Source organism: Oryx dammah, unplaced genomic scaffold, assembly GCF_014754425.2.
Source record: "Oryx dammah isolate SB20612 unplaced genomic scaffold, SCBI_Odam_1.1 HiC_scaffold_2, whole genome shotgun sequence".
Taxonomy (NCBI): domain Eukaryota; kingdom Metazoa; phylum Chordata; class Mammalia; order Artiodactyla; family Bovidae; genus Oryx; species Oryx dammah.
This window is the reverse complement of record NW_024070186.1, coordinates 135,950,249-135,969,922: the sequence shown is the minus strand read 5'-3', so window position 1 is coordinate 135,969,922 and position 19,674 is coordinate 135,950,249. Positions and strand designations below refer to the sequence as shown.

The window sequence follows — 19,674 nt, the reverse complement described above, 5'->3', positions numbered from 1 at the left end:
ACACAGAAACCACAGAAGGGCTGGGTGGAGGTGAGGTTAGCAATATTTTATTCAAATTTAACTCAGTGGGTAAAGAGTCTGCCTACAATGCAGGAGACCAAGGTTCAATGCCTGGGTTGGGAAGATCCCTGCAGAGAAGGAAATAGCAACCTACTCTACTATTCTTGCCTGGAGAATTCCACAGACAGAGGAGCCTGGTGGGCTACAGTCCATGGGGTCACAAAGAGTCAGACATGACTGAGTGACTAACACTGAACACTTTGAAAATTAAACCTTGGAATGACTTTTCAGTATTTTAACAATATGAATGCTTTCTCAAAGATGATATAGGAGTGCTTTCTTGGTAACAAAAAGTAACTAGTACAATTAGGTGTGTAAACTCATTTTGTGCAGTCATCAGAGGAAAATGTCTGCTGTCATCTTAATACAACATATGAATGTCTGGTAAATTAATTAGATGACTGCATATGCATAGGATCTGTTTATGATATCAGACCATCATTAACCTGTCTGCTGATATGGAATCATACAAGCAAATATCCTTTGTTTCATCAAAACGTTAGGCAAGGTCTGAGGCTTCTGCTTGGTGCTAGCCAACACGATGGTATCTTGGCACAATCATCATCCAAAGTGAAAGGACGACCTTATGAAAACCTTTCAGGGCAGATTTAGTGTTTAGTTGAAGATTTAAGAGTCTTTTATTCCTGATTTTTGAGAAGCTAAATATAGTGCATTGATTCATTTTTTTCTTTTTCTTTTCCTGACTAGCATATATTTCCCTTCAATTGTGTTGAATAACAAACCAACCTCCCGTGTATTAGTCTCTCAGTCGTATCCAACTGTTTGTGACTCTGTCAACTGTAGCCCACCAGGCTCCTCTGCCATGGAATTCTCCAGGCAAGAACACTGGAGTGCATTGCCATTCCTTTCTTCAGGGGAGACTGAACCCCTGCATTGCAAGCAGATTCTTTACAACCTGAGCTACCAGGGAAGCCCAATCTCCTAGACACAAAGAAATGCATATATCCCAGATTTCCTCCTTTCCCCTGGGAAAAACTGGTAGGAGAAAAGAGGGTAGCCAAAATTTAAGCAGAGCCAATCAGAGTCTTTCTCTGTGATTGACAAGAATAATGTCTAGCTACGGTAGAAGAGAATGAAGCTAACCCATGAGGAAGAGCAGAGTCAACAGAAATGAACAAAGGAGATTATAGATTGGGCAAGACCTGAGTCTCCAGTGCCATCTCACCTGAGTTCAGGTCTTCCTTTGAACATATGAGTTACTACAGTAACTCTCCCAACTCAGGGGTCCAGTAATTCACCTTTCTTTAACTTAAGCTACTTTAAGTGAGATTTCTCTCACAAAAGCTGAAAGACTTCCGATTGGTATATCAAATAATTGCAATTTAGAATCTTAAGGCTGAATTGATACTAACCAACAAGAACCAGGCTGCCTTGTTGGCTCAGCAGTAAAGAATCTACATGCCAGTTCAGGAGACACAGGTTTGATCCACGGGCCGGGAAGATGCCCTAGAGAAGGAGATGGAAACCCACTCCAGTATTCTTGCCTGGAGAATCCCATGAACAGAGGAACTTGGTGGGCTACAGCCCATGGGCTCACAGTCAGTCAGGACTGAGTGACTAAACAATAGCAAACAACAATCAACAGTTATTTATTGATGTCCAACAAAATAATACAATAAATCCAAAGCACTTTTCAGGTGCTTAGTTGTTTAATCATCACAACAATCCTGCAAAGAAAATACTTATATTAAGCACTTTTAAATAATTAAGGAAACTGAGACAGAAAGAGATTTTGTAATTCCCCAAGAGACCATAACTAGTAAAAGGGAAATTTTGAATCTGAACTCAGAGCTTCTGATTGCAGTGTCCAGACTCTTAAACTTGACTGACTCTCTCTCTTGACATGAATTGAGTTCTGATTCAGTCATCTAAAATTAAGTGCTTTCATCTCTCTGAAAGTTAATTTTTTTCATCTCTAAAAGAGGGATACTATTTCCTACTGCAGACATTTTTGTAGAAATTGAAAGATATTAAGCTTATGAAAGCATTTTGGAAAGTGCCTAGCACTAGAAAACTGTCAGTTCATATTATAAAATTATAAACTACATTAAAGCTTTATCAGCTATGAATTGTGTAATTGAATTACTACATAATTTAATGAACATGTTATAGTCAATAATGTCTCAGAAAAGTAGATACAAGAGTCAATTCATATGTCAGGAAGCAATTTTTAATCTAAAATAATTCTGGTGTATAAAATCTGCCTTTCTTCAATAATAATGACAAAGATGACTAAGATAAAATTAACTTATATTTCAATATTTTACATTTTCAAAATTATTTTGTTTCCCTCATTCAGCAGAAATTTTAGTGTCTTGGGGAATGAAATATATTTACTTTTTCCCTATCAATATCAATCTACTGCTACTGGGTAAGTTTTAGTAATAAGTATTCAAGTAACAAAGCTTTATGCAGCTCACTATGAAGTCCTGAAAATGGTAAATATAAAACATCTATTCAAATATGCTTTTGAATCCCTTTCTTTTACCTCTCTTGAAGATTGATTAAGATTTTAAAATTTCCCCATTTTACATATGTGTGCTAAGTCGCTTAAGTTACGTCTCACTCGTTGCAACGCTATGGACTGTAGCTCTCCAGGCTGCTGTCCAGGGAATTCTCCAGGCAAGAATACGGGAGTGGGTTGCCCTGCCCTCCTTCAGCAGATCTTTCCGACACAGGGATCGAACCCATGTCTCCTGCATTGCAGGCAGAGTCTTTACCATCTGAGCTACCAGGGAAGCCCCATATTCATGTAGGTGAAATTAAAAGACAATATTCACTAGAAAGATCAAACTATACATTTGGTTCCAGTCTTTGTTGTTAATATAAAATAAAAATTCTATATATATTCATCATGTATTTAATCATTTCTTCCTAAGTCTAGCCCTTTTAGCCAGTCTTCATGCATTTTGGTTTCAAATTGACATTTATTTTAGCATATATTAATATATAACAACAGAACTATGCTGATTAATCTTAAGCTAATGGATCACCCCACTCCAGTACTCTTGCCTGGAAAATCCCATGGACGGAGGAGCCTAGAAGGCTGCAGTCCATGGGGTCGCTGAGGGTTGGACACAACTGAGTGACTTCACTTTCACTTTTCACTTTCATGCGTTGGAGAAGGAAATGGCAACCCACTCCAGTGTTCTTGCCTGGAGAATCCCAGGGATGGGGGAGCCTGGTGGGCTGCTGTCTATAGGGTTGCACAGAGTCGGACACGGCTGAAGTGAATTAGCAAAAGCAAATGGATCTTTAATATTACTAAATATTATGATTTAGTTACAAACTCTAAACCTTATATTCATAACTAATATTAATACATGTCAAAATACCACTTAATTCTGTATAGTGCAATATGATTGACAGAAAATTTGGGGTTGAAGTGAGTTTTTTCTTGGCCTGCATTATGTACTGAATAATTTACTCTAGCAATGTAATGCTTTATGGAATTTATAAAAACTTTCTAATTTGATCACTACCCCTAATATTTACTTTATCTAAATCTTACAGATAATCAAGAGAATGGGATCAGGAAATTGGAGATTGTGAGCAAAGAATGTAATAAGATATATATGCAAGAAACAGAACAATAAAAACAAAGGTGTGAAATTAATGTATATGTTATGAAATTACATGGTAATAAATTTGATCTTCATATAAGCCCCCAGTGATTGTAAAATAGTTTACCTAAGCCAATTCCGTATCACCAACAATATTTCTCAGAAATAACTCCTTTTCACATTTATATAAGTCACAGAGGTCTCTTTTATGAGAAAATGTAATCAGGCAAAATAAAATGTTACATAAAATGGAAAAAAGTTATGATTTGTTTTTTAGTAGTGTGTTAATGAGCCACAGCAGAGCAATTCTTTTATCATGGCTTAAAATTAAACAGATACAAGTCTAGCTGCTGACTTATACTTTCCTTCAAGGAAATTTTTTTAAAAAATTGACTTTTTATATAAATGCAATATTATTTTTAAGTTCATTTGTATTCATATGACTTGGATTGCAATTTGAAGTCTGGAAGATTTGATTTCACTAAACATATTTGCCTCAATCAAAATGTCTGTATATACATGCATATTTCTAAACCAGTATCCATTTCTTTTAAGATTTTCAATGTTGCATTAAGTATAATGGCAAGGAAAATGTCCATAAGATCTAACACAAAATTTTGTGAAAAGGTTTATTGAAAAAGTTGGCCTTGGTAGGGACTGAAGTCCAAAATAAACTAACTCTTTTTTAGCCAATGTCTTCCATTCATGCTCCTCTGAATATACACATTCTCTTCCTGGAAAAAAAGTCTTGGGAAGAGCCACAGATGTTGTAGACAATTTCCCGCATTAAAAATTAAAGTGCATTCACATACTTTCATCCCTTCTATCTGGGTTTGACTCAGGTTCAGAAATTGCTGTGGTAGAGAAAGAGGGAAGGGTATATATAGCTGCTTCTTTCCACAGTTCACACCTTGAGTCTATTTTTCCCAGTCACTAGGCTGGCCCATGATTACAGGAGAGGAGTGGAAGAGAACTTAACATGCACAGAATATCTTTTTTAAGTTAGTACAGTTGTAACTTGTGTGTGTGCCATCTCTCACAGGTTGCTTTCCTGAGTTTTTGTGGTCAGTGACTACCCTTTTAAAGAGGGAATGGTCAGGTTACTTTCTCTGGTGTCCAATCTAACAGTCTAAAACATTTCTTTAGAATCTGGTGGGTCATCATACAAGGTAAATTGCTAAAAATTATAATGTGTTCCTTTGTGAAGTAGAGAGTTCTCAGTATTAGAAATATTCAAATATAATTTGAAAGATTATTTGCCTTTAGGTAAAAGATTCGAGAGCTTCCCTTGTGGCTCAGTTGGTAATGAATCTGCCTGCAGTGTGGGAGACCTGGGTTTGATCCCTGGGTTGGGAAGATCCCCTGGAGAAAGGAAAGTCTACCCACTCCAGTATTCTGGCCTGGAGAATTCCATGGACTGTATAGCCCATGGGGTCACAAAGAGTCAGACATGACTGAGCAACTTTCACTTTCTTTGGGCTTCCCAGGTGGCTCAGAGGTTAAAGCATCTGCCTGGAATGCAGGAGACCTGGGTTCAATCCCTGGGTCGGGAAGATCCGCTGGAGAAGGAAATGGATGATATTTAAGGCTTTTAAGTCCAAGATGTTCTATGAACTGCACAGAAACAGACTGGACAGATGAGTGAATTGCATGATAGCTAAAATTCTGATTCTGTTTGCATTTAAAATTAAGATGGTGCTAGGGACTTCCCTGGTGGCTCTGATGGTAAAGGGTCCACCTGGAGTGCAGGAGACCTAGATTTGATCCCTGGATCTGGAAGATCCCCTGGAGAAGGAAATGGCAACCCACTCCAGTATTCTTGTCTGTAAAATCCCATGGATGGAAAAGCTTGACAGTCTATATAGTCCATGGGGTTGCAGAGTGACTTCACTTTCTAGAAGACTATTTTTGGAGAAGGAAATGGCAACTTATTCCAGTATTCTTGCCTGGAAAGTCCCATGGATGCAGGAGCCTGGTGGGCTACAATCCATGGAGTTGCAAAGAGTCAGGCATGATTTAGAGACTAAATGAAAAGACTATTATAATTTAGAATATGGCAGAGAAGAGAGGAAAAGGCAATCGATATTTATTAAAGTTCTACTCTACCCCTGACAGTGATGGTTTTTTAGCATCTCCTCATCTGATACTTTTGCAGTCTGGTAATACAGCATTTTTCTTCGTCTTGAGGAAACTGAGACTCAAGAAGTTGAATTACTTGAGTGTCTCTAGGTGGTTAGTGGCAGTACTAGAATTGGCTCTGTCCACTCATAACCAGTCTTACACTAAAATTGATGTTATTTTCACCGAAACAGTCTCCAAACTCAAAATTTCCTAACTCCATAGAAATACCACCAAACTATCTAAAACTGAAGGTCATGATAATACTACTGTGTAACTATCCAATATTTAATGAAACTATTAGCCAGAGTAAAATTCCAAAATGGATTTAGCAACATTCAGGAAAATGTTTAAAGAAGAAATGTTAAATAAGATTTCTTCAGAGGTGTTTTTTCTTATTAGGAAAATCTAATCATTTCTTTAAATATATAATACATGATTCTAAATTTAAGTTTTCAACATCAAGCACCTGGAACTGAATTTAGCTGATATTAAAGCCACAGTGATAGACCACTAGTGAAGATAAAATAACATGTGAAGGGCCTGGGGGCAGATTGCTGAATCAGAGGCCAGACTGATGAATTAATCATGTGATACTGAAGGAAGAAGTAGAATGCAAGAAAATTTTCAGTTGTGCAACATTGCTACTCTATGTTCTTTTGAAAATGTATAACTAAATAAGTGGACTCAAACAAATGTCCACAAGATGGTGAGAGCTTGAATGATCCAAGAGTCTTCTCTAATGTAACTGAGTAATTCATTTAAAATGTAAATTAAAATATAAAGTTCCAAATTGCCCAAATAGATAATACATTTCTAATCTTGTAGAACTAAAATCTGCCTTTGAGCTTCAAACTCTTGACACCAGCTTGAACCCATTGGACATATATGAAGTGATATCCAATGATGCCTTTAGGCATCAATAAGGAGGCATCATTATAAGCATTGCAACTAACAGGGAGGAAGCACAGACCCACCTACCAGAAGACAATTGAATTAAAGACTTACTGAGCACTGTCCTGCTCACCAGAGCAAGACCAAGTTTTCCTCACAGCCAGTTCCTCCCATCAGGAATCTTGTACAAGCCTCTTATCTCATCCATCAAAGGGCAGTCAGAAAAATCAAGATCTATAATGCCACAGCTTCCAGAACAAAATCACCATCACAGGAAGCTAACCAAAATGACAACATGGATTACAAAGTGCAACTCAACGAAGTCTTGTGTGACTCAATAAAGCCAAGAGCCATGTCATGAAGGGCCATCCAAAATTGGGTAATTTGGACAGGTCATGGTGGAGAGTTCTGACAAGAGGTGGTCCATTGGAGAAGAGAATGGACAACCACTCCAGTATTCTTCCCTTGGGAATCCCATGAGCAGTATGAAAAGGCAAAAAGATATGACACTGGAAGGCGAGCCCTGCAGGTCAGTAGATATCCAATATGCTACTGGGGAAGAGCAGAGAAATACCTCCAGAAGAATGAAGAGGCTGGGTCAAAGTGAAATTGACACTGAATTGTGGATGTGTCCATTCAAGTATGACCTAAATCAAATCCTTTATGATTATACAGTGGAAGAGACAAGTAGATTCAAGGGATTAGATCTGGGAGACAGAGTGTGTGAAGAACCATGGACAGAGAGGTTTATAAAATTGTCCAGGAGGTGGTGATCAAAACCATCCCAAAGAAAAAGAAATGCAAGAAGGCAACATGGTTGTCTAAGTAGGCCTGACAAATAACTGAGAAAAGAAGAGAAGCAAAAGGCAAAGGAGAAAGGGATAGATATACCTAGCTGAATGCAGAGCTCCAGAGAATAGCAAGGAGAGATAAGAAAGCCTTCTTCAGTGAATAATGCAAAGAAATAGAGGAAAACAATAGAATGGGAAATACTAGAGATATCTTCAAGAATATCAGAGGTACCAAGGGAGCATTTCATGCAAAGATGGGCACAATAAAAGGACAGCAACAGCAAGGACCTAACAGAAGCATAAGAGATTAAGAAGAGGTGGCGAGAATACACAGAAGAACTCTACAAATAAGGTCTTAATGACCTGGATAACCATGAATTGTGTGGTCACTCACCTAGAGCCAGACATACTGGAATGTGAAGTCAAGTGGGCCTTAGGAAGCATTATTACAAATAAAGCTAGTGGAGGTTATGGAAGTCCAGCTGAACTATTTCAAATTCTAAAAGATGATGCTGTTAAAGTGTTGCATTCAATATACCAGCAAATTTGGAAAATTCAGCAGTGGCCACAGGACTGGAAAATGTCAGTTTCCATTCCAATCCCAAGGAAGGGCAATGCCAAAGAATGTTCAAACTACTGTACAACTGCTCTCATTTCACATGATAGCAAGGTAATGCTCAAAATCTTTCAAGCTAAGCTTCAACAATATGTGAACCAAGAACTTCCAGATGTACAAGCTGGGTTTAAAAAAGTCAGAGGTGGTATGGGGAGGGAGGTGGGAGGGGGGTTCAGGATTGGGAACTCATGTACACCCATGGTGGATTCATGTTCATGTCTGGCAAAACCAATACAGTATTGCAAAGTAAAATAAAGTTAAAAAAATAAATAAATAAAAATAAAAAAATTAAAAAGTCAGAGGAACCAGAAATCAAATTGTCAACAACCATTGCATCATAGAAAAGCACCTTAGTAGTAAATATTTTTCAGATGCCTAAAAATTCATGAAAAACATTGTGTGACCTTTGTATTAAACAGTAAGTATACTAGCAAAAGTTATGAAGGCCAACAAGTTATGGTTAAGGAGTAAAGTATTGGTGATATTCTGCATATTTGTAAAATTAAGCACCAATTATCTGCAGATGGCATGCCTTCAGTGCAGTTCTAACTGCAAGGTTTTAATAGTTATCATGAGATATTTCTCACAATGTTAATCAAAATCATTTTTGAATGATATAGTGACAAGCTAAATTTATTCCTCCTCCATGTATATCAAAATTTATTAAATAAGAAAAAGCATATGCATCTTATGGAAGTTTTAGCTGATGTCTACATTTTCAAATTGAATCAAACACAGTAATTATATAATCCAAATTTATAATTTTTAAGTTAATAATTCCCTAAGAAAAAAATCTTATATCCCTTAATAGTCATTTTATTTCTGAGATACAAATTAGCTTTTAAATTACATCATCTTTGTGATCCCGTGGACTGTAGCCTACCAGGCTTTTCTGTCCATGGGATTTGCCTGGCAAGAATACTGGAGTGAGTTGTCATTTCCTCCTCCAGGGGAATCTTCCTGATCCAGAGATCAAACCCACATCTCCTGTGCTTCCAGCATTACAGGCAGCTTTTAAACATTTTGAGTTATCAAGGAGGCCTCTGTTATCACAGAGATAGACTACTCAAGATATTGGTATGTGATCATCTAGCTATAATACAAAACAGAAAGTTTTCCTTGAAAGTTAAAATTTTACATATAAAATGAGGTGAGATAAAGATGTATTTTGATCATAGATGACAAGAACCATTAGTGAAAATGTGGAGAAAAAGTAGTTTTTGATAATTATTGTTTATTATTGTTATTTATGTAAGTTGAAAATCTTCAAAGTGTAAAAGACAGTCTTATGACTGCCAGACTGTTTAAAAATCAGAAGTTTAAGACATACACTGTCTAAAGCAACACTGTCCAACAGAACTCTCTGGAATGATGGAAATATTTTATAATTTTTCACAAAATTGAAACATTCAAAAGCCTCATTTGGTTATTAAACATTTGAAATGTGTAGAATACAACTGAGAAGCAGAATTAGACATTTTATTTAACTTTAATCAGGTTCAAATTGAAAAATCACAGTAGGCTAGCATAAAAGTGTGTGTTATAAAGCTCTCTGCTCATATTCTTCTGCTTCAGTATCTCTAGTATTTCCAAGAAAGTATGGTCTGTGAGAGGAGAAATGTGTTAACTCCAGAATAGCACACCACAGTCCCAGATAACTCTGACATGGCTCAAGATAACCACAGGAAAATACATTACAATCAGTCCTAGGAAGGACTAAAATAAAGGAGAACTTAATTTATTTGAGTGCTCTAAACATGCTTCCCTGCCAACCCCACATCCCTTCTCCCCAAACAAAATAAAACAAAAATACGTAACACTCTTCAACACCTTGAGGCCTGAACCTCCTGAGCAATTTCAGAATCAATGCACTGGAAATGCCTTTCCTTTCTGCTCACATGGGCTGCCCCCATGGCCCAGACAGTAAAGAATCCACCTGCAATGCAGGAGACCCAGGTTTGATCCGACTAACACTCGTACTTTTTCTTCTTTTCACTTCCACCCACATAGTTGGGAGGTCCCATTCTATCTTTATTGATATTCTTAGACATGTTCTTCCATGACAGCAGACTACCCTTTTCTCCAGATGGACACTGTCAACTTTTACCTTTGAATCCTAAGTCAATGAATTCTGATGTTGGGCATCCTTTTTTATTTTTTGCTTTTTAAATATTCTCTCCTTGCCAATCTTATCTACTTTCACAGCATTCACTGCTAACTCTACGCGTGTACGTCTCCCTAATCTTAACTCCCACTCCTGCTCTGTCATGAGTCTAGTCCAGGATTTCTCGCTAACAGTCACAGCATTTCACCCTGAATGCCTCAGCACCAGTTCCAATTCAAGACATTTCAAATTGAACCTTTCCTGCTTCCAAAAACAATAATAGCAACAACTAAGACTAACTTTCTTAGTCTCTGCTCTGTTTCACTAATGATTCCAGTCAGCCATGATTAAAATTCTTATCTTTGACTCATTCTTTCCATGCTTAAAGTTTGAAGCATCAAAGTGGTTAAAATCAAAGAACTCAGATTCACAAGAGAGCAGGGCTGGACTTTGCCCCCTAGCTCCTCCATTTGCTGCCTGCATACTTAAGTATATGAACTAAATGGTTCAAACTTTAATTTTTTAATCACAAAAATGGAACTAATAATACCACCGTTACTAGTTCTAAGTACTTTCTGTCTCTTAACACATTTAGTCTTTACAACAACTCTGTGAGATTGATACTGTCATTATTTATTTTCTATGAGAGAACTGAAACATAGAGAGTTAAATGCATTACCAAAAGCCACAACAGTAAGTGGCTGAGATTCAGTCCTAGACATTCTGGCTCCAAGATTGTAACCACCATACACACTGTCTTCCTGACAACAACAAGTTATCTCAAAGTGTTGTGAGGATAAAATTAGATCAAAAGGAGGAAATACTTGTCAATATCAGCTGCTAAAATCCTCATAAATCTCTAGACCAAAGTCAGAGATAACAATTCTTCTATATGACTTCCTGTAGCATTTGTTCTTGACTCGTATCTTATATACTGACTTATACTATATCACTTGACAATAATGTCTTATTAAATCATATAGATTATAAACTGTTTGAAGCTGAGGATAAAAAGTATCCCATGACTTATAAATATTAGTAGAATTAAAATGTCAATGTATGTCACTTTAAAATTTCTTCTTATGATTCTTATCCATTTCATAGTTCCTTAGATCCTAGTCTTAATTATTGTCAAATTTATGCAAGTGTTGCTTACTTTTACAATTTATGCTTCTCCAGTGTTTTGATCCCTTTCCCTGAGCTCATCCTCCCTATATGGGAGTATCAGTATTTCCTAGCCCTGTTCACTTGCTTCTGAATCTAGCCTATTCCCATAACCTTCTTCATTCTATACCTCAGCTTTGTCTCAGCTCTCCAGCATGCCCATTCTTATTTGTCCATACTGGTTCTAGAGTGTGCTTGAGGCCCCAGGGATTAAATACACATGCCAGGCTCAAAGCTTATATCCACAGTCACCTGGACTGCTCACTAGGAGCTCATGTGGAGTTAACAGAAAACACTAAGTTAAAATCTATTTTCCTGTAATTGCCAAACAGATATTTGAGAAAATCAACAGAGACGTGCTAAACTCTTAAATGTTAAGTACATTGCTCATTAAAAAATAATACTCAGGATTATCAAAAACTGCTGACATGAAAAATTATTTTCAACGTGTTAAAAATGTTACTTACAAAAGAATCCAATTGAACATACACATACACACACATATACCTAGAAAAATGTAGGAAGGTTATATACCAAAATGTGCATAGTTTATATTCAAAACTGAGATTGTGAATAATTTCTCATATTTCTTAGTTATCAGCATTTTCCATAATAAACATGTACTGTTCATACAACAAATATATTATTTAAAAACCAACTGAGTGACAACATGCTCATTTAACTTATGATCATTCCAGTGCTATGTAATCAACAGACTAAGAGTATTTTACATCAGTGATCTGAAGACATAAATTTTATATGCATATTTCATTCCTTAAGGTCTTTCCTAAGGTCCATTTTTCAAGCTAATCTTTTATTCTTTTTTCCTTACCTGCATCAGCTACATAGATGGTTGATATAGCTGCTTTAAACGTATTATAAATTTCACAGGCAGTTTTTGTTCAATTTTTAGTTAACTATACATCTTTCTTAGGCAACCAATTTTTGCTGGTCTCTTGATTTGTTACCTAAAACAAGTTTGCTTTACACATGCAGGTTTTTTTACACCATCAATCTAGAAAATATAGTACTCTAAAAGCAAGTTAAGTCATCTGGGTTTTGCATAGGTCTTTTTAGAGAGCAAAGCTGCCATTTCCTTTGAGGGAACAATACACTTTAAAGTGGCATATAGCAATTAACAAAACAACAGACATGTCCTCTATACACCAACACTTTTAAACAATTCTAACTCTATGCATGCATGTATGCTAAGTTGCTTCAGTTAAGCCCAGCCCTTTGTGAACCCATGGACTGTAGCCCACCAGGCTCCTTTGTCCATGTGACTCCTCAGACAAGAATACTGGAGTGGATTGCTGTGTTCTCCTCCAGAGGATCTTCCCGACCCAGGGATTGAACCCGCATCTGTTATGTCTCCTGCGTTGGTAGGAGAGTTCCTAACCAATAGTGCTAACTAAGAAGCCCTCTAATCCTATAAAGAAGTATAAAAGTAAAATATAATAAATTTTATACAATAAAATTGGTCTTTAAACCATCATTCACTAGCATGTATATTAACACAGCAATCCAGTTGTACAATATTCCCACATAAAACCAAACCAATCTGTTTTCTAAAGTGAAGTAATGCTGATGATCAGAATTTTAGCCCAGAGCACTAACCAAACAAACATGGATAATTTTAGAAGGAGCCATGATAGTGAATATCTGTCTGCACCTCTACAAAGCAAAATGTTGCTAAGTAGAAATAAAAGAAAGTCTACTGAGATTTAGGCAATTGGAATAGGAAGATAGACAATGAATGAACTGCCTAAAAAAATTTGTATGAGGAAAATATATATGCATAGAAAAAATTTTAAAAGGCGATTATAAAAAACTTGTGTAAGCATGGTTATGTCTCTCAGTGGTACATTGAAAGAGGTTTGCAGTTCAACTTTTGCTACCAGCTTTATTACTGATGCTCTTTGTTATTTAGAGATTATAATTATTTTATAATTATTTCTACAGAAATTTAGAATGTTTGCCCCTTAGGAATGTCAGAACTGAGGCTGCCAAAGAAAAGAAGGACTATCAGTTGATTTCAACCTATGTCCATGAATTTCTGATGGAAGAAACTGTAAGTTTTGAATTAATATATTCTTTGTCACCACTGTTTTCTTGCATAAACTCATTGAGTAGGAATTCAGTATGATGAAAACACAAGATGAGCTACACTCGATCCCTGTCTAACTCTTCGATGTTCAGCGTAGCATGAAGGAAGGGACCGGACTTGAATTCTGTGTCATTGCACTGTAACTTCGTCAATCACAATCTCTGTTTTAGGATTTTTAAAAATTGTGTCACAGGTATTTTGGATGGGTTGATGTGAAGGTGAAATAAAGCCATATACAAAAGGATTTCGTAAACTGAAAATGCTTGTATAGACTCCTTTGGTTTTAATATTATTATTATTATTCTTTCTCTGATAGTACTAGGGGGGTAAAAGGAAGGTGTGACCCTCTAGCATTAGCCCTTATTTCTAATCTATTTTATTTTATGTCTTCATACTCTACATATTTATAGTACAGTGTTTACTTGAACTTTTTGTTATTTATATCGAATTTATCACTCTACATCTTGAAAGCTCAAGCAACAACAATCACAACAGAGAAAAAGTAATAATAACCACCCATCACTTAGAACTTGCTCTGTATTTAAGAGGATGATAGGTGCTTTTAATTCTCCTGTAATTCCCACAATAGCCAATTTTATAAAGAGGATATCAAGACTCTGAGTGCTAATTAACATTGCCTGAGGGGACGCATAGATGCTTATTTACCTTACTTTCAACATTTCTTTTTGTCTGTGATTATATTCACTATAATTCTTTATCCTATCAGACTCAGTAACTCACCAAACCACTTTCTTTTAAAAATACTTCTTTAAGATGTGACAAACTTAAAATTCCCACTCGAACTAGGAGTACAGGTCTGACCACAGACTAATCATTTTTCTTTTTTTGATTAATTGCATGATTCCTAAAATATTTCATATATAGTATAATGCCTGGGAATTTATTAGCCTTTTCTTAATTTTTTTATTTTACTAAAAGAAACATAATTTCATAAAATTTGTCATTTTAAGTAGACAGTTCAGTGGCATTGAGTACATTCACATTGTTGTACAACCATCACACAGCCTGTATATCTCCAGGCCTTTTTCACAGTCCCAAACTGAAACTCTGTAACCATTAAACAATAACTCCCCACTTCCTCATTCCTCCAGCCATTAGTAACCACCATTCTACTTTCTGTCTTTATTTGTATATTTGACTACCTTTGATACCTCAAACAAGTTGAATCATACAGTATCTGTCCTTCCGTGTTTGGCTTATTTTACTTAGCCTGTGAAATAAGGAGGCTGAGCTCCAAAGAATTGATGCTTTCCAATTATGGTGCTTGAGAAGACACTTAGCAGTCAATCCTAAAGGAAATCAACCCTAAGTAGTCATTGGAAGGACTGTTGCTGAAGCTTCTTCAAGCAAGAATACTGCAGTGGGTTGCCACGCCCTCCAGGGGATCTTCCCAATCCAAGGATTGAACCCAGGTCTCCCACATTGCCAGCGGATTCTTTTATGGTCTGAGCCACCAGGGAAGCCCATGAATACTAGAATGGGTAACCTATCCCTTCTACAGGGGATCTTCCCGACCCACGAATCAAACCAGGGTCTCCTGCATTGTAGGTGGATTCTTTACCAGTTGAGCTACCAGGGAAGCCCAATACTTTGGCCACCTGATGCAAAAAAGACCCTGCTGCTGGGAAGGATTGAAGGCAAAAGGATAAGGGGGTGGCAGAGGATGAGATAATTAGAAAGCATCATCAACTCAATGGATGTAAATTTGAGCAAACTCCACAAGACAGTGGAGGACAGAAAAGCTTGGTGTGGTATAGTCCATGAAGTGGTAAGGAGTCAGATTTGACTTAGTAACTTAACAACCAAAATGAAATAAGAATCAGCCATGCTACATGTCATCCATAATACGTATCAGTGTTTTATTCCTTTCTAAGTCTACTCCAGTATACTCATAAACACATGTTTTTTCACACTTTCATCAATGAATATTTGGGTTGTTTCCACTTTTAGCTATTGTGAATAACACTGCTGTGAACATAGGTAAACAAATACCTGTTCAAGTTCCTGCTTTAAATTCTTTTGTGTATGTATGCTGAATATGTTACTTATTTACTTATTTGCTACAACAGAACACTGGTTTTGCATCTTCATGGAACAGAATTCAGTAATTCCCTGATCTCTTTATGTAACGTCCACTTGAATTTCATCATCCAATTAATATCGTCTAATGATTTAATCCTCTAAGTGTATTAGGAGGCTCACCCTGAATAGATTACACTGGCTTCAATTCTTCATGCCACTATCTTTGCAACTTAGAACATTAGTCTTCAAACTCCATGGTAATAGAAATTACTTTCATTATGAAAGTGGTTTATAATTCATCTTTTATATACATTAAAAGGTTGAAAGTATTTCAAATTCTCAAATTCTAGAGAAAGGAGGAATTTTCAGAAAGAATATAAAATATGTTTTCTCCCATTTAATAGCATATATAAATCAATACTAATTAGCATCCCTTGTAGCTCAGTCGGTAAAACATCTGCCTGCAGTGCAGGAGACCTGGGTTTGATCCCTGGGTTGGGAAGATCCTCTGGAGAAGGAAATGACAACCCACTCCAGTATCCTTGCCTGGAAAATCTCATGGAGAAAGAAGCCTGGTGGGCTGCAGTCCATGGGGTCGCAAGGAGTCAGACACGACTGAGCGACTAACACTAACTAATAAATCAATGTTTATTAGCATCAATTTAAGTTAATAATATCTTACTCTGACAGTTCAAAATTTTATTTACTTCTTTACATGCTTCTCTGTGGTTTACCAATAGTACTTTATAAAAGCCAAAATAAACAAACTTCAGGCAATCATAAAACTTGAGGGTTGGAATTGGAATTAGGAAATCTCTACTCATATAAGCAATGTCATTAAACTTGCTCAAAAGAAAGTGGAACTGTTTTTCATCTAAATGGATGAAAGTTACTATCCTTTTACCCAATCACAATGCTAAAATCTTAATTTTGGAATAAAACTTTATAAATATTAATTATTTATCACATATTGATATAACTCAGCATACAACTAAGGAGTGTAACATCTTATTAAATCATGTAAAATATTTACAGCATAAGAAAAACATGACAGAGAATTCAGATACATAAAATATGTTTTTCTCTAATAATTTAGAAAACAATAGGTATCATCATAGCCTATTTTCTACACAGTAGGTTTATAAAGATTAAATTTAAATATTAAATCTCTGTCCTTCTATATCCTCACACTTTATGCATTCATGCTTCATGACGTGAATTTGATGCTGAATAAAAATGCATTATCCGCTAAGTAAACTATGGTACATCCAGCCAATAGATTATTATTCAGTGCTAAAAAGAAATGCATTATCAAGTCATGAAAAAAATGGAAGAAACTTAGATGTATATTTGTAAGATGTATATGTAAGAGGCCCATCTAAAAAGGCTATATACTCTATGACTCCAACTGCATATATGACATTCTGGAGAAGGCAAAACTATACAGAAAGGAAAGAGATCAATGATTGCCAGGAGTTAAGAGACTGGAAGGACTGACTATGTGGAGCACAAGGGTCTTTAGAGCAGGGAAATGATTCTGCGTGATACCATAATAGTAGATTAATGTCATCATGCATTTGTCCAAACCCACAGAATGCACAGCACCAACAGTAGACACTAATGTAAACGATCGGCTTTGTTTTTTTAATGATGTGGCAATGGAGGCTTCACAACAAATGTACCACTCGGACGGGGGTACTGGAAACGGGGGAGGCTAGGCACATGTGAGGGCAGGAGGCATATGGGAAAATGCTACATCTTCCTTTCAATTTTTCTGTGAATCTAAACTGGTCTAAAAATAAACGCATTATCTTTCATTCTAGACTTAGTTTCAGGTAATACAAAGAGATCAAAGTAAATAAACTCAATATTTCTTTATCTAGAGCAATTCTTTTTGTTTCCCATAACCAACTGGATTTTTTTTTACAGAATAATTCTCAAATTTCATATTTATGTTATCCTTGGATGAAACCTAAAGGTAACACCTTTTACAGATTTACATCAGGTTTCCTTTATAGAAGTCTCAAAATTCTCTTTTCATTGTATGAAACTTTTTAAGGTGCGAATACATTCAAGTGTCCCTAAATATAATCTGTGACATGGTGATACTAACACTTATTGGCTACTAGGTGCTAGACACTATGTTACATAATTTATACATTTAGTTTTTGTATGATTTTTTAATTCCACCTGCAATGTGGGAAACCTGGGTTCGATTCCTGGGTTGGGAAGATCCCCTGGAGGAGGGCATGGAAGTCCACTCCAGTATTCTTGCCTGGAGAATCCCCATGGACAGAGAACCCTGGCAGGCTACAGCCCATGGGGTCGCAGAGAATCAGACACAACTGAACAACTAAGCACAGCGCCCTCAGAGTTATCTATAATATTGCATAAATTTCAGGAGTACAACATAGTAATTCAATTTTTTGCAGATTTTATTTTATTATAATTATTACAAGCTATTGACGATAATTCCCCATGCTACATAGTAAATCCTTGTTGCTAATCTCACTACATACACAACAGACTCACAGACATAGAACAGTAGTTTATTGTTACCAAAGGACGGGAGGGGTAATATATGACTAACAGATACAAACTATTATACATAAAATAGATTAGCAACATTTATTTTTAACTATATAAAACTGTAAGGTCTTCCAGGTGGTTCAGTGGCAAAGAAACCACCTGCCAATGCAGGAAATGCTGATTCAATCCCCAGGTCAGGAAAATCACCTAGAGGAGCAAATATTCTTGTTTAGAAAATTCCATGAACAGAGGAGCCTGACAAGCTACAGTCCATGGGGTCATAGAGTCTGACACAACTAAGCGACTGAGAATGCACACACGCATGCATGCATATAAAATTTTGGATGCTGTCTTTAATCTATAAAAAGGGCAATATCCTATAGCTCATGATGAGATTATTTGTAACTCACTTATTCCTTATGAGAAACATGGGATGCTAGTATGACTGCTTTATATTTTACATACCCATTGAGTCAATGATGCCATCCAATCATCTCATCCTCTATCGCCCCCTTCTCTTCCTGTCTTCAATCTTTCCCAGCATCAGGGTCTTTTCCAGTGAATCAGTTCTTCACATCAGGTGGCCAAAGTACTGTAGCTTCAGCATTAGTCCTTCCAATGAATATTTACAGTTGATTTCCTTTAGGATTGACTGGTATGATCTCCTTGCAGTCCAAGGGACTCTCAAGAGTCTTCTCCAATACCACAGTTCAAATGCAACAATTCTTCAGCGTTCAGCTTTCTTATTTGCCTTGAAGTGATGGCACTGGATGCCATGATCTTTATTTTGTGAATGTTTAGTTTTAAGCCAGCTTTTTCACTTTCCTTTTTCATTTTCATCAAGAGGCTCTTTAGCTCCTCTTTACTTTTTGCCGTAAGGATGGTGTCATCTGCAAATATGAGGTTATTGATACTTCTCCCAGCAATCTTGATTCCAGTTTGTGCTTCATCCACCCTGCCATTTCAAATGATGTACTCTGCATATAATTTAAATAAGCAAGGTGACAGTATACAGATTTGATGTACAACTTTCCCAATTTGGAACCAGTTTCTTGTTCCATGTCCGGTTCTCACTGGAGTAAGGACTTCCCTGGTGGCTCAGACGGTAAAGCTTCTGTCTACAACCAGGGAGACTTGGATTAGATCCCTGGGTCGGGAAGATTCTCTGGAGAAGGAAATGGCAACCCAGTACTCGTGCCTAGAAAATCCCATGGATGGAGGAGCCTGGTGTCCATGGGGCCACAAAGAGTCGGACACGACCGAGAGACTTCACTTTCACTGTCAAGCCTCTTCTAATTCCATGGTTGCAGTTACCATCCACAGTGATTTTGAAGCCCAAGAAAATAAAATCTCTCACTGCTTCCAATTTTTCACCTTCTATTTGCCATGGAGTGATGGGACTAGATTCCCTCATCTTAGTTTTTTAATGTTTTTTTTTTTCCTTTTTTTTTTTTTTTAATGTCTGAGTCTGAATCTGCATTGTAACATGGTAACAAGATTTCCAGATACTTTCTTGGTAACTGAAAGTTTGAGAAGAACAAATCTCTTTTATTTTTCAATTTTTAAGACTTAAAGAGCATATGCAAAATGAGAAAATAAGTATACAAGTAATAAAGATGCCCCAGTTCAGATCATCTCATTGCATCCAGTGAGAAATAACATTT

At 36.6% G+C, this 19,674-nt stretch overlaps 1 non-coding gene across 1 annotated transcript; it reads left to right on the top strand.

The window, feature by feature from the left end:
- Window positions 1-5,125: 5,125 nt before the first annotated feature.
- TRNAS-GGA lies at window positions 5,126-5,197 on the top strand. Its single transcript has one exon. It is a non-coding gene; the product is annotated as a tRNA-Ser (tRNA).
- Window positions 5,198-19,674: the final 14,477 nt, after the last annotated feature.